Genomic DNA, 13,363 nt, shown 5'->3' on the forward strand with positions numbered 1-13,363 from the left:
AGGCAGTTCCTTCCAAATACATGGGGTGTCTAAGGTGTGTTTATATACATTTTAAGCTAAAATCTTGCGAGGTACAGCCAGGTATTTGAGGATTAAAAGTAGTAAATGTTGTAAGTGCCAAAAGCGAAAGTGTGTGGAAATCGCATCGTTACGCACATCAACCCGTAACAGCATTCACACGAGTGACCTCTTGACACGCTCTTTGAACTACTTAGAGGGCTACCAGCCACTTTCCACGTTTACCACATTATAATGCATTGCACATTTCACAGTTTAACGTGGAACACGGTGTTTGAATTATTGTGGCAATTACATAGTTTACCAGTTTTAGTCTTCATTTGCATCATTTGTATTTTGTTTATAATCATTCTGGCGGTTGTTGTAATAACTCTGTCCTATGAAATAAATTTTCCACGTTGAAGTTACTACAGATCTAACTCCGAAGGACCATGTCACATGAACGACAACGTTCGACAAGATAAAGACATCGCTTTAACTCTGGACTATTCAGACGTTGTCAGCAAATTGAGATCCAGAAAAAGCATACAAATACATTTCTAGGGTTAGTGATATTACTCAATACCATTTTAACCTCTAATTTTTGTTGTAACACACGCACACATGTATATATGTATACATATTAACTTCATAAGATTCTTGCGTTGATGCATGACTCAAGATCCTGTATTGATTTTTTTAACATTTCAAATTTAAAGTATAGATGCTGGCACACTCTATTCTCGCTCATGGCCACGTAATATCGTGCTATACCTATGTTAGTCCCGGGCGTAGTTTCTTCACATGCCTGATTTGCACTGGTGATTTAGGTACATTATGTGTGAGTAAAATACACGAATATCAAATTGTCCAGAAATATCTTACCGTATGGTGTGTGTATCGTATGTGTTATCTTCATGTGAGGCGAATATTATCATACGGAAGTATATCTAATTACTTAATAAAAATATAATTTCAAGAACGGTGCAGGAAAAAACCTACGTTCTTATGAATTTTCAAGACATGTGGTATAAGCATTCTATATGTATCAAGCCATATATAATAAATAATATTACTGATGTTAACCTGTCATATTGTAGATATGTGGGACACAGCTACACATTCTAATATAATGGTTGATTTTACACTGTAAAATGCAAGCTTCATAACTGTATGTTTCCACTACATCCAAACGAATTTCATCTCGGAAGGTGCATTTCCTTTGCGTTATTCCAAGCAATTTAACGTCAGGACTGCTTATTGTAGGCTCCATCGTATACTGATAATATAAAAATGTTTGATTTACATTAGGTTGAAGTTGCCACGGTGAAGGATAATTATATGGAGAAGTTAACAACACCTGTGAAGATAAAATAATGCTATAAATCATTCATATTCCGTTGAAGAAGTACTTATGTTAATAACATTAGTATGAATAATATTTCATGGAATCAAGAGATGAAAACTCTCAGTCAATAAAAGAGAATAAGTATGCATTTATTAATGTTGCTTGAAACAAAGTTTTATTACTTCCTCAATAGGGGAAGAGAAATTTTATTAATAATGTGAAGAATATCTCCTGTCTTAACAAGGGCTTTCCTGCACTTCATGTACCAATGTTATTCAGTGATGACAGCTCATTAATAATTTGATAACTTCCACTATTTGTTTCACTGATTCTCAAAGGTTTGTAAAAGATAATATTTTCAAACATTCTGGTTCTGCTCTTATATTTTGTTTGAAATACGTATATTAAGCTGAAAAACACCTTTATACATTAAATCATGCTTCCAAGATACCAATAATATTTGCATTTGTATTTCCATTTCCATTACGAGAGGATGAAAATGAAACTGACATTTAATCCGGTTTATGCAACAATTTTTCCTCGACAAAGGTGTTGAGAATGATATTGAAAATGGAGATTGGAAACCCATGTGTGTTTCTACTTTCAAACAGACCACATGTTAAATGTGAGCCACGTTTAATTCATTTCTTAAATAGACAAATTTTGTGTTCCGGTATGTACAGACTAACGAGTAGAGGGAAGTAGGGCATTCTGGCAACAAATCCGTTTGATACTATAACCTATTTAAGCTAAAATTAAGCTATGTTTTCATATCTTCTGGTGGATTTAGCTAATTTATAGGTGTAGCAAAATGGTCTAAACATGCTACGAGTTGTAAAACCCTCGTACCATGATGATTAACATTCTTGAATATGTAGCTTGGGAATTCTACACCCAGTGTCACTTGACCCCCACTGTTGATTCTTTGAGAGTTTATTGATATAAATTAGTATGCTTCTCCTCATGAATTTTCTGAGCTTACCTACTTCTGGCAAAAAAAGAATCAAAAATTTTAAAAAAAATATTGCCAAAATAATTTTGATACACTTAGGCATATACTTGTGTCTCCAACAAAATCTATATATAATAACCAATACCCAAAATAATTTACACTTAAGCATAGACTTGTGTCTCCAGCAAAATCTATATATAAATCTCGATAAAATGACTGACTCTAATATAGTGATCGGAGGAGTCGTGTTCATCAATTAGGACACTGTTTTAGTGAACTGGAAATATGTTGATGAGGCCATCAGTCTGAACAGGAAAGTAAACGTGCCTATCGCAACCTTCACAACATGCCATGCTTGTCTGAAACTGTACGAACTCCTCGAAAAGTTGGGTGACAGGATATGTTGTTGTGATACAGATTCTGTAATTTACATAGATAGTCCTGAAATGGAGTATCACCAGCAGACAGGTAACGCACTAGGAGAACTCACTGATAAATTAACCGATTTCGGTTCCAATGCAGTCTGTGAACAGTTTGTCTCAACGGAACCGAAAAGTTACAGCATGAAAATAACGAAGCCATTCTTAGAAACAAAATATATCTGTAAAGTGAAAGGGATCTCATTTAATACCTCCACATCGGAATTGGTCAATGTCGATACCATGAACGACATGATAAACAGTGAAAAACCTGAAGTTATGGTCGAAAATATTTTCAGAATCAGAAGAACAAAACAGTTCCAAGTTTTCAGTACGAATGTAAAAAAGATGTTTCAGCCAGTATTGTTGAAACGACGATTGGATCATGAACATTTCTCGTTTCCTTTCGGATACTGTGCAGACTAAAATATGCCTGTAACGGTCCAGAGTTCTAATCCTTCTGCGGGCTGATAGGATATAAAATGTGTCTACAGACTGACAGATCGTCATTTTTCTTCAGAATCTGTAAGGCGTTTCTTCAACATGATTCCTAAACTTTCCCATCCTTTCACCATAATGGTCTGCGGAGGAAGTGGAAAAACTACTTTTGTGACAAATATGGTAGACTCCATCGTTCTTCTTGTCGAAGGAGCCGTCAAGAAAATCATATGGTGTTACGATCAGGAAAACAGTATTCCGCAAAATCTTCGAGATGTGCAGTATCATACAGGTATCGTCGATTGTCAGTTGTGGAACGGAAAAAACACCACCCTCATAATATTCGATGATCTTATGATGGTTGCTCAAGGAGAAAAGATCGCTGACCTTTTCACGAAAGGCAGTCATCACAAAAACATTACGGTGGTGTTCATAACACAGAATCTATTTCACCAAGGAAAAAATTGCAAAGACATTTCGCTGAACGGGAAGCATTTCGTTATTTTTAAAAGTCCTCGAGATATGAACCAATTCACTGTCTTTGCACAGCAACTTTATTCTCACCGCATGAAGGAACTCGAAAAAGTATATATAGATGCTACCACGCAACAATTCAGTTATTTATATGTTGATCACTCACAGTCAACACCGGATCCTTTACGTTATCAGACAGTCATTTTAAACCAGAATTATTCAACTGCATATCTTCCTCAGGTATGTTTAAAACATTGAGATGAGGAAAACGGTAAAGACACGTACCAAATCACGTAATAGACTGTTTTTATGTGGATCAGACTTATTCTAAGATTCCCCAACAGTTATTTCGTGATAATATCAATCTAGTTTGTCTACAAACAGCATGTAGAAGACTAATCAGCAAAGATGCTTCATTAGGTGAAAAAATAACAGCATTAGGTGCAACGATTGTTCTGAATACCAAACAAAAATTAGGGTTTAGACCATAATACTAAATATATATATATATATATATATATATATATATATATATATATATATATATATATATATATAAATACCCATTATGATGAAACCTAAAGATATTGTATACCAAATACCTTATTCAGATCTAAAATCTCTATGATCTTTAAACAATCTCCTCACTAAAAAAGGGGGAAGAAAAAATATTGTTTGGGTAGATATCATTGAATGAAATTAACGCTTAGTGCACCTCAGTTCAAAAGATTGCAGACTACTAGAAAAAAGAAACACACTGGTATTTTCATATTCAGTATTCCAGCTATTTTAGCAGCTCAGGGTGCTGTGGGGAGTTTAGCAGAAGGTAGTGCAGCTATAGCAAAAACAGTAATTGACTCAAAGAAGAACAAAGCTGAACTAGAAGAACAAAAACGTCATAATCTAGCAATGGAGGAGAAGGGTATTAATGCTTTGAGAAAATATATATAAAAATAGAACCATTATCCAACTATGATATTCAAAATATGATTAAGTTACTGAAAATTAAATACTTCAGAGGTGTTTTCATGTCAGATTCCTTACCCTTCAAGGGACCATATAAAATAGAATGTGGAGTAGTCAATTCTGATAGTTTCATAAATCAAGGCACCCACTGGATTTGTTATTACAAACAAGCTAACATAGCTTTCGTTTTTTATTCTTTTGGTTGAATAGCACCATGAGGCTTAGTTAGCTATCTTAATACTTCTAATCTTTATTATAGTGACGAGCGTATCCAGGGTTTTGAATATGTTTATTCTTGCCACCTAAGTTTTCTATGCTGGGCTTCTTATCTCAAATAAATAAACCAACAATTGAAGATTTTCGGAAAGCATTGTGGCATCTAAAGCATCAGGGAGTATTCCATCTCACTAGTGAGATATCAGTATTCAAACTTAACTTACACAATGATATTATCTATCCTAAATCTATAGCTCTACGTGCTTTCTACAGTATGTATCTTATTCCCAATATCCCAGAACAGAATAATAGGGTTGTAGTATGCAGTAAAAAAATTATTATTACTCCTGGTCAGTATAATTTATCAACATTACAAGCTCATCTACCTAGAGGAGTGTTACTATCACAAAATTATTTTACACACAGAGTAGAATTAGTTTCTGCAACTGAAACAGTTGATCTAGGTACACTTGGTAACCTACTAGATTTTGAGAACAACCCAAAACTTGAGCCTGCCATTAAACACATAGGTGGCAATATTCCTAAATTCCTGGCCATAGAGACTTTGAACATCCATTCTAATGTGGCAGAAGGAATGATTACCAATTCTGATAACAATATAGGTAGTCACAAACAAACTGGAATCATATCAACTTTCGAACCAAATTCTGAGTTTATTGAGTCTATCATCTACACACCCTCCTCACCTATCTATTTTCCAGCATCTCACAATCGTATATACCACATAGAGTTGTTTTTAATCAATGAAAAAGGAGAAGTAGTAGATTTTGCCACAATATTACTGTCTAGTCTCAATTTTATCAGTTCTAACAATACTACAGGATACATTAAAAATAATATTTAAATTTCTTAATACTAAATAGTCAAAGCACATATAAAATATATAAGCCAAGCAAAGTGTCTCATAAATAACTAGTAATCAAGTAGTCAGTAGTTTTTGTATCTAAAAAACCACCTTGGCATCATTCTCAAACAAAACTAACCACCTGGCAGTAGATCAACAGTGGGGGGTCACTTGACACTGGGGGCACAATTCCCAAGCTAGATATTCAAGATTGTTAATCATTTTGGTACGAGGGTTTTAGAATTCGTAGCATGATTAGACCATTTTGCTACACCTACGAATTAGCTAATCCACCTGAAGATATAAAAGCATAGCTTAATTTTAGCCCAAATGGGTTATGGTATCAAATGGATTTGTTGACAGAATGCCCTATTTTCCTCTACTCTAACTGTCAACTATTTCATGTTAAAAAAAACTTTTAAAGGTATATGTAGTAACTTATATTACAATTGCTGCCACTGCATAATTTTCACAATTTAAGAAGCAAGTCATCTAAATCTATTTGTTCTGATCAATTACCAACATAATTATTTAAATGTTGTGCTAAAATTTTATGTGTTCCGTTTTGTTACAGGGCCTCCCCCATGGCGCAGTGGTAGCGTCATTACCTTGTAATCGAGGGGTCCCGGGTTCGATACCCGGTGGAGGCACAAGTGGTTCGGATCCCACTTTAAACTGTAGGTCCAGTCCCGATTAGCCTTACTGTGCATAAAGTGGACTTAAAACACCAACTCAAACCGTTTTGTTACATTTACAATACTATCGTTAGAGATCTAATGTTTCCTGATTTGTGGAAAATTAGTATAATTTGTCATCTTTTGGCAATGAACACCCAAATAAAATTATAAACATTCTACCTATTTCGTAAATCCCAACTCCTTCAAAAATATTTTAGTCTATCTCATGTAGCAGTCTATATATATTTCCTTATATCGATTGGACTTTGTTCGATTGAAAACCCAGATTAATTAATTAGTTCAATTTTATGCATATTGTATCTGTAGTTCCGTTCTTCAGGATGTTTAAGGGGAACAGCGACGCATAGATGAACAACAATAAACATTTATTGCCGTTACTGGTAATATACAACAAAGATCGTATATAACAAGAGTCCTCATTTGTCGAAAACCCCATATATCAAAGCGTATCACGTGCGCAGTCCTGCCACCTTCGGTAAAGTGCCAAACTACTTCCAATAGTATGCTGTATGTGATTAGCTGATACCTTTTTCTTCAAAATGGTGCCTGCCGGAGAATCGGATCACGATCAGCGGTGAATGGTGGTTCTGAATTGGGTGAAGGGCTAGTAGGAAGATGGGAGGATAGAGAAAATTAGATCAATAGTTACGTATAGTACTTAATAGAAAATTGTTATAGTGGTTTATTTTGTTAGTAACCCCATTTTCGAATACTTATGTATAACTATTGATTATTTTTTGTCTATTATCCCATTTTTTTCCTTCTAGCCCTTAATCTAATTCAGAACCACCAATCGCCGCTATTCACAATCGTCGCTACTGCAAAAGGACAGCTGCACTTGTGTCGTTTATTATCTGGCGCGGCAGATCGACAATTTACATTTTTTGTGCTCCAAACTTGTTTCAATACAGCTCAAAGAAACATGTATCGTTCGCGTATATCCGACGACAAAAGAAGCAGTAGGCAAATTCAATCACTATTTTATTCCCTTTGTTTCCCACACCACCACGACAATGAATTGAAATCCAATCATCAATTTTATCTCCTCCATCGAATCAACACAACAAAATTCTATTCCTTTAAACAACACACAACATTAGAAAATTCATTTTTGAAATTGCGAATTGAAAGAAGGCAATATAGATCAAATTTTATTCTATCGGGTGGGCTGAAAAATTCGTGGGCTGACTCATAGATGGCGTTACTAGAATTAAATCCATGTGATTTTTACTTAGTACTAACCTTCAAAAGATACGTGTATAAATTTCACAGCTGCCGGATAATTAGTTCATGAGATATAGCATTGTGAGTGAAGCAGCTTTTGTTATTGTGAAAAAATGGATAAAAAAGAATTTCGTGTGTTAATAAAGCATTGCTTTTTGGCGAAAAAAATACTGTTGAAGCCAAGGCTTGGCTTGATAAACATTATTCGGACTCTGCACCAGGAAAATCAACCGTTGAGAAGTGGTTTGCTAAATTTAAACGAGGCGAAATGAGCATCGAAGACGATGCACGCAGTGGACGCCCCAAAGAGGCTGTTACCGACGAAAACATCAAAAAAGTCCACAAAATAATTTTAAATGATCGTAAAGTGAAGTTGATCGAGATAGCTGAGACTTTAAAAATATCAAAGGAACGTGTTGGACATATTGTGCATGAATATTTGAACATGCGAAAGCTGTGTGCAAAATGGGTGCCGCGCGTGCTCACAATCGATCAAAAGCAACAACGTTTTGATGATTCGGAGCAATGTTCAGCGATATTCAACCGTTATAAACACGAATTTTTCCGTCGATATATTACAATGGATGAAACATGGCTCCATAACTACACTCCAGAGTCCAATCGACAGTCAGCCGAGTGGACTGCACGTGATGAACCGAATCCAAAGCGTGGAAAGACGCAACAGTCGGCTGGCAAGGTTATGGCATCAGTATTCTGGGATGCGCATGGTATTATATTCATCGATTACCTCAAAAAGGGCCAGACCATCAACAGCGATTATTACATAGCGTTGTTGGAGCGTTTAAAGGATGAAATCACGAAAAAACGGCCCCATTTGAAGAAGAAAAAAGTGCAGTTTCATCAAGACAATGCACCCTGTCACAAATCAATGAAAACGATGGCAAAATTATATGAATTAGACTACGAATTGCTTCCCCATCCACCATATTCTCCAGATCTGGCCCCCAGTGACTTTTTCCTGTTTGCAGACCTTAAAAGAATGCTCGCTGGAAATAAATTTAGCACTGATGAAGAGGTAATCGCCGAAACTGAGGCCTATTTTGAGGCTAAAGAGAAATCGTACTATGAAAATGGCATCGAAAAATTGTATGACCGCTATAATCGTTGTATCGCCCTCGAAGGCAACTATATTGAATAATAAAATCGAATTTTGTCAAAAAAATATTTTTTACTATGTTAGCCTACGAACTTTTCAGCCCAACTGTTACATTTGAAACTTATTCTAAATTCGTAAAGAATTACCATCGTTCGTATATAATCCTGTATAATAACAATTTACGGTCCTAGATCCATTTGCAAAGTAATTTTGTAAATGTTTACGTACTGGAGGATGAGGAAAGAGCTTGTAAGATGGCCGCATATGAGGGAAAAGTTTAATTTCATAGGCTCAAATCCCTCCCATTGCTTTAATAAACATTTTGCATTAATCGAATAATCGCATCAACAGTTGATCAAATCAAATTTAACATCTGAAATCATTTTGAAAATATAACTTATAATGAATAATTATATCATATCTTCAGAATAACTAGAACAGTATTCATTAGGATCAAAATAAACTGTAAAATAGCACATAGATATTTTGTATTTTATTTTAAAATTTTGTGTGAATGAGCACTTAGGCTATTTTCCACCAGCCCTTTACCGTTACAAATAACAACTCAATCGTTGCATAACTAAAATCTTAAAATATTCTGACTTCCGTTAAAAGCTGAGGCTATAAACGGGCACTCAGCACACAAGTGGACAAAAACAGGACAACACACAGAATTATAGCTACTGGCCATAGGCCAGTCGCCAGAGCTTCGTTTGTCTTCACAATGCAGTCCAGGGTTTACTCAGTGGAAGTGAGGTTGACAGTTGGGTGTACTACGTGGAAGATCACCCCTTACATCCCAGATATTTTGATATATAATTTGAAAATTTTGTAAATAAAAATCTCAATGTACATAATGAAATATATTGTAAATGTTAATATAATTAATAACAGTGAGATGTTTAGAAATATTCATTGAAAACTGTTTAAATTCAATAATAATGTATTTATTAACCAGTTTACGATTAGCAAATAACATCCATGATCAATAGTTATTAGTTGTAATTCAGGTATTTCAATTTTACTATCCTCGAACTAGTGAAAGCTGAACTCCTCCCATTATTTTCCCATAAATACGGCCGTGGCTTGTAAGATTGGACTTTAGTATTAAATACATTTTACAACTTTGGAAACGCAATACCTGTGTGTGCTTTCAATTAATGTTTAATTTTCGAGAAATCTGGTATACACACATGTGCGGACGAAGAGGGAAAGTGTACATTTACTAATGCAACAAATGTAACAAACAAGCATAAACTGTTCGAAATACCTGGATGCTAAGAACAACAAACTTGAATGACCTATCCGACTAATTCAAACTTATGAGAAGGAATTTACGACCTAACGGAAAATGAAACACGCTGAGAATATTATTGAAAGTAACTTATTTTATTTATGAAATCCGAAGCCAATAGCAAGAGAACAAAGTAGGTCTCGTGTACTATCTGAAGAATATTGTGATAGGAATAACTTATTCTAAAATCCTTATAATTTTTATACCTTTCTGGTAGACAAGCTAAATAATTGTAAACTCAAGAGTCAATACGTGATGCAAGTTGTTTTTCAGGAATCAGGATAAATTGTAAGTTTTAGAATGTACAATATATTTCTAACTTTACATGGACACGTATCAATGTAAAATAGGTGTGTGTATAATGAATCTAAACTTAGGCCAGATTACGAATTCGAGATATAACTTTAAATTCACTGACAAAAATTGATAATTATATTTTCTCCTTGTACTTGTGACGTTTAGAACAGGCTCGCTCTCCTACTCTTTAATATGGAACATAAATAAAAATAACTCAAATAAGTTATTAATCACATTGATTGACTGTGCAAGGGTACGAATTGTTATTTTTTAAATAGCAAATTTTAAATTTATGATCTTATCTAAAGAATTTCTTTTACATTTCAAGATATTTTAAATGCTGTTATGTGACACGAGTATACATGTTTTATAAGTTCATTAACTACATCGAAATAATCATAAAGATCTTGCTGCCTTTGACAAAGATTTTACAAGGCGAAAATATAACATTCATCGTTCACACTGGGTACAAAGGTACAAAATTATGTACCATATTTTTGTAAAATAGGCTATTAAAATTGAACGACGAAGTTGCAAAATTTCATTGATTGACATATTTATTTCATGTCATGTTTCTCATAGTGCACATAATACTTGTATACATTAATATAATGCATTATTGAGAAAGTACTGAATATCCTCTGTGTCTAGGAAGAAAAAACACGACCTTTACACTTCGAACTTCACAATTTCCGACAACGTATACACAATAATGCAGATATACAAATAGCAATCATCACTTTTCTTTCGTGTTAACTAAAGGAAGATTAGTAGTAGTTACACTTTCGACATCCATGTAATCAACATTACCAATCAGCTGGGTTCACAAATCCTCGTAGTTTGGGCTGATGAAACGCTAACATTTCTTGCACTAATATAACGGAGCAATTACAGAATTCCGGGAGTATCTCCGATTGCTTTCAAATTCGGCATACTCACTAATTTTGGCGTACTAATCACGAATCTTCAGTTAAAAATTGGCGGTCACGTCTAGAAAATGCAAAATAAATCCGCAAGGGGGTCCGTGAACGAAGTAAACACCTTTGATTTATGAAGGAAAGAACAATTGTTTGCAATGATTAGCGTTCAAAAGCTATGTTTATGAATACCCCGAATTTTAACTATGCTTGCCTAACCTAACCTAACCTAACCTTACGTGAATGGTTCGTGCGGCAAGTATGTTTTCCAAATTTACTGAAGACGTCATATGCCACATGTAAAGCAACGTTCCATGGAACGGATAACGAACTTCACTTGTTCCATCATCAAACATGGCGACCATTAATATCGACAATCATAGTGGTAATGTATGCACGGTATTTCGCATTTTCTAGACGTGACAGCCAATTTTTAACTGCGGATTCGTGATTTCGAGGTCAAAATTAGTGAGTATACCAAATTTGAAAGAAATCGGAGACACTCCCGGTGTTCTGTAATTATACCAATATAACATATAATTGAGTTTAGTATTATACACGAACGCACAAATTTACGTGATTCTTACTCTGAAATGAATACGTTTACAGGATCTCGTTTTCGATCTCCTAGCTCACTCAATTGGTGCATTTCCTCAAAACATAGGACTAGTCGTTTGATGTATCACTTATCAGCCTCTTTAGCATCGCAGATTGATGCCCGTTTCGGAGTTCCCGCTCAGCAAGGTTTCTTTGTCTAAGAGAGAGACATCTGTTGGGTAATGCAAAACTACTAGGGATATACGTATGATGCTTCTCGAGTCCTCTTGTTATATAAGCTCTTTGATATACAAGGATGTACATTATCATTAGCGTCTACGACTCGAGACCCCTATATTCACGATACAACCTACTCATTCCAGCGTAATGCGAGCACTGTTACCAGTTCACAACATTGCCTACTTTGCGAGCATTACGAGCTATTTCTTGTACACGTACAGTGGGATTCATAAGTATTGCTCAGCAAATTGTCCATGACTATTTTCGTTGGTTTTTATCTCCATCCTACGTGTTGTTAAGGACTGTATTTTTTACGTCTACTAGTTCAGAGGTTGTAATAAGATAGTTTGGTGTTTTGTGTCAGTTCTTGAAGCTCTCATTGCATAAAACAAAGGGAGTAAACGTGTTGATGGACATCTTGTTGGTAATACTTATGGACCCCACTGCACATCGTAATGTTAAGACATTGACATTTTCACTCCATTTTTTATTTAGTTACTTTTTCATTCAGTGTATCAGCTTTGCCAAATGTTAGAAGATTTATCAACGGTAAATAAAGAATTGTTAACTTAAATGAAAATGTCAATTCTCATTGTAAATGGCTGAAAACGAAACTATGTATTTTCAGAATATCTGCATGTTATAAGGTTGTTTCTAGTCTCGAGGAAATTCAAGATCAGGAAAAAGAAAAGAAGAATCAATCGGATATATTTTTAAATAGGGGATTTGGTGTTGAAACGAAATCGCAAGCTCAATTCTGCACCTAACAAACAAAGAGCTACGTTTTTTAAATATTTCTTATGTCCATATCCAATAGTAGAAATTGGAATATGTTGACTTTGAGATTAAATATTAATTTATTATGGTACATTTCTATAATGGCTGAAGGTTATTTAGCTTCTGATTCTATAAACTCAAATGTGTAAATGGTTTATTCCTGTTGATTTTTAAAATGGTATTTCAATTGTGTATAAATAACCAAACCTGATGTTCTAACCTGAAAAATGTTGAAGTTCACAAAGATCTAACCTTCATCCGCTCGTGCACTCAGCAGATTGCTTTTTATTTCTTAAAAATAACGCGCGACGTGTCCTCCATGATCGGGCGGGGTCTCGGCGGTGGATGTATTTTGTATTTAAGCATTGTTCCACAAGGTGTTGAGCGAATCTAATTTTTCCAATGCATCGTACGGGTTCAGTACAGTGCTAAAATTTGATCTGTCCAGTTCGAATGGCAGATTGCCATCAGCGAGCGAAAGTGTGAACTTTTCCTCGATGGCTTGATAAAAAATGTAAGTAAATATTTCAGTTTTTAGTGATGGGGAGGGGGAGATGGAGAGAGAGAGAGTTAGAGAAATAAAAACA

This window comes from Lepisma saccharinum, chromosome 22 (assembly GCF_977018435.1).
Source record: "Lepisma saccharinum chromosome 22, izLepSacc3.1, whole genome shotgun sequence".
NCBI classification, from domain to species: domain Eukaryota; kingdom Metazoa; phylum Arthropoda; class Insecta; order Zygentoma; family Lepismatidae; genus Lepisma; species Lepisma saccharinum.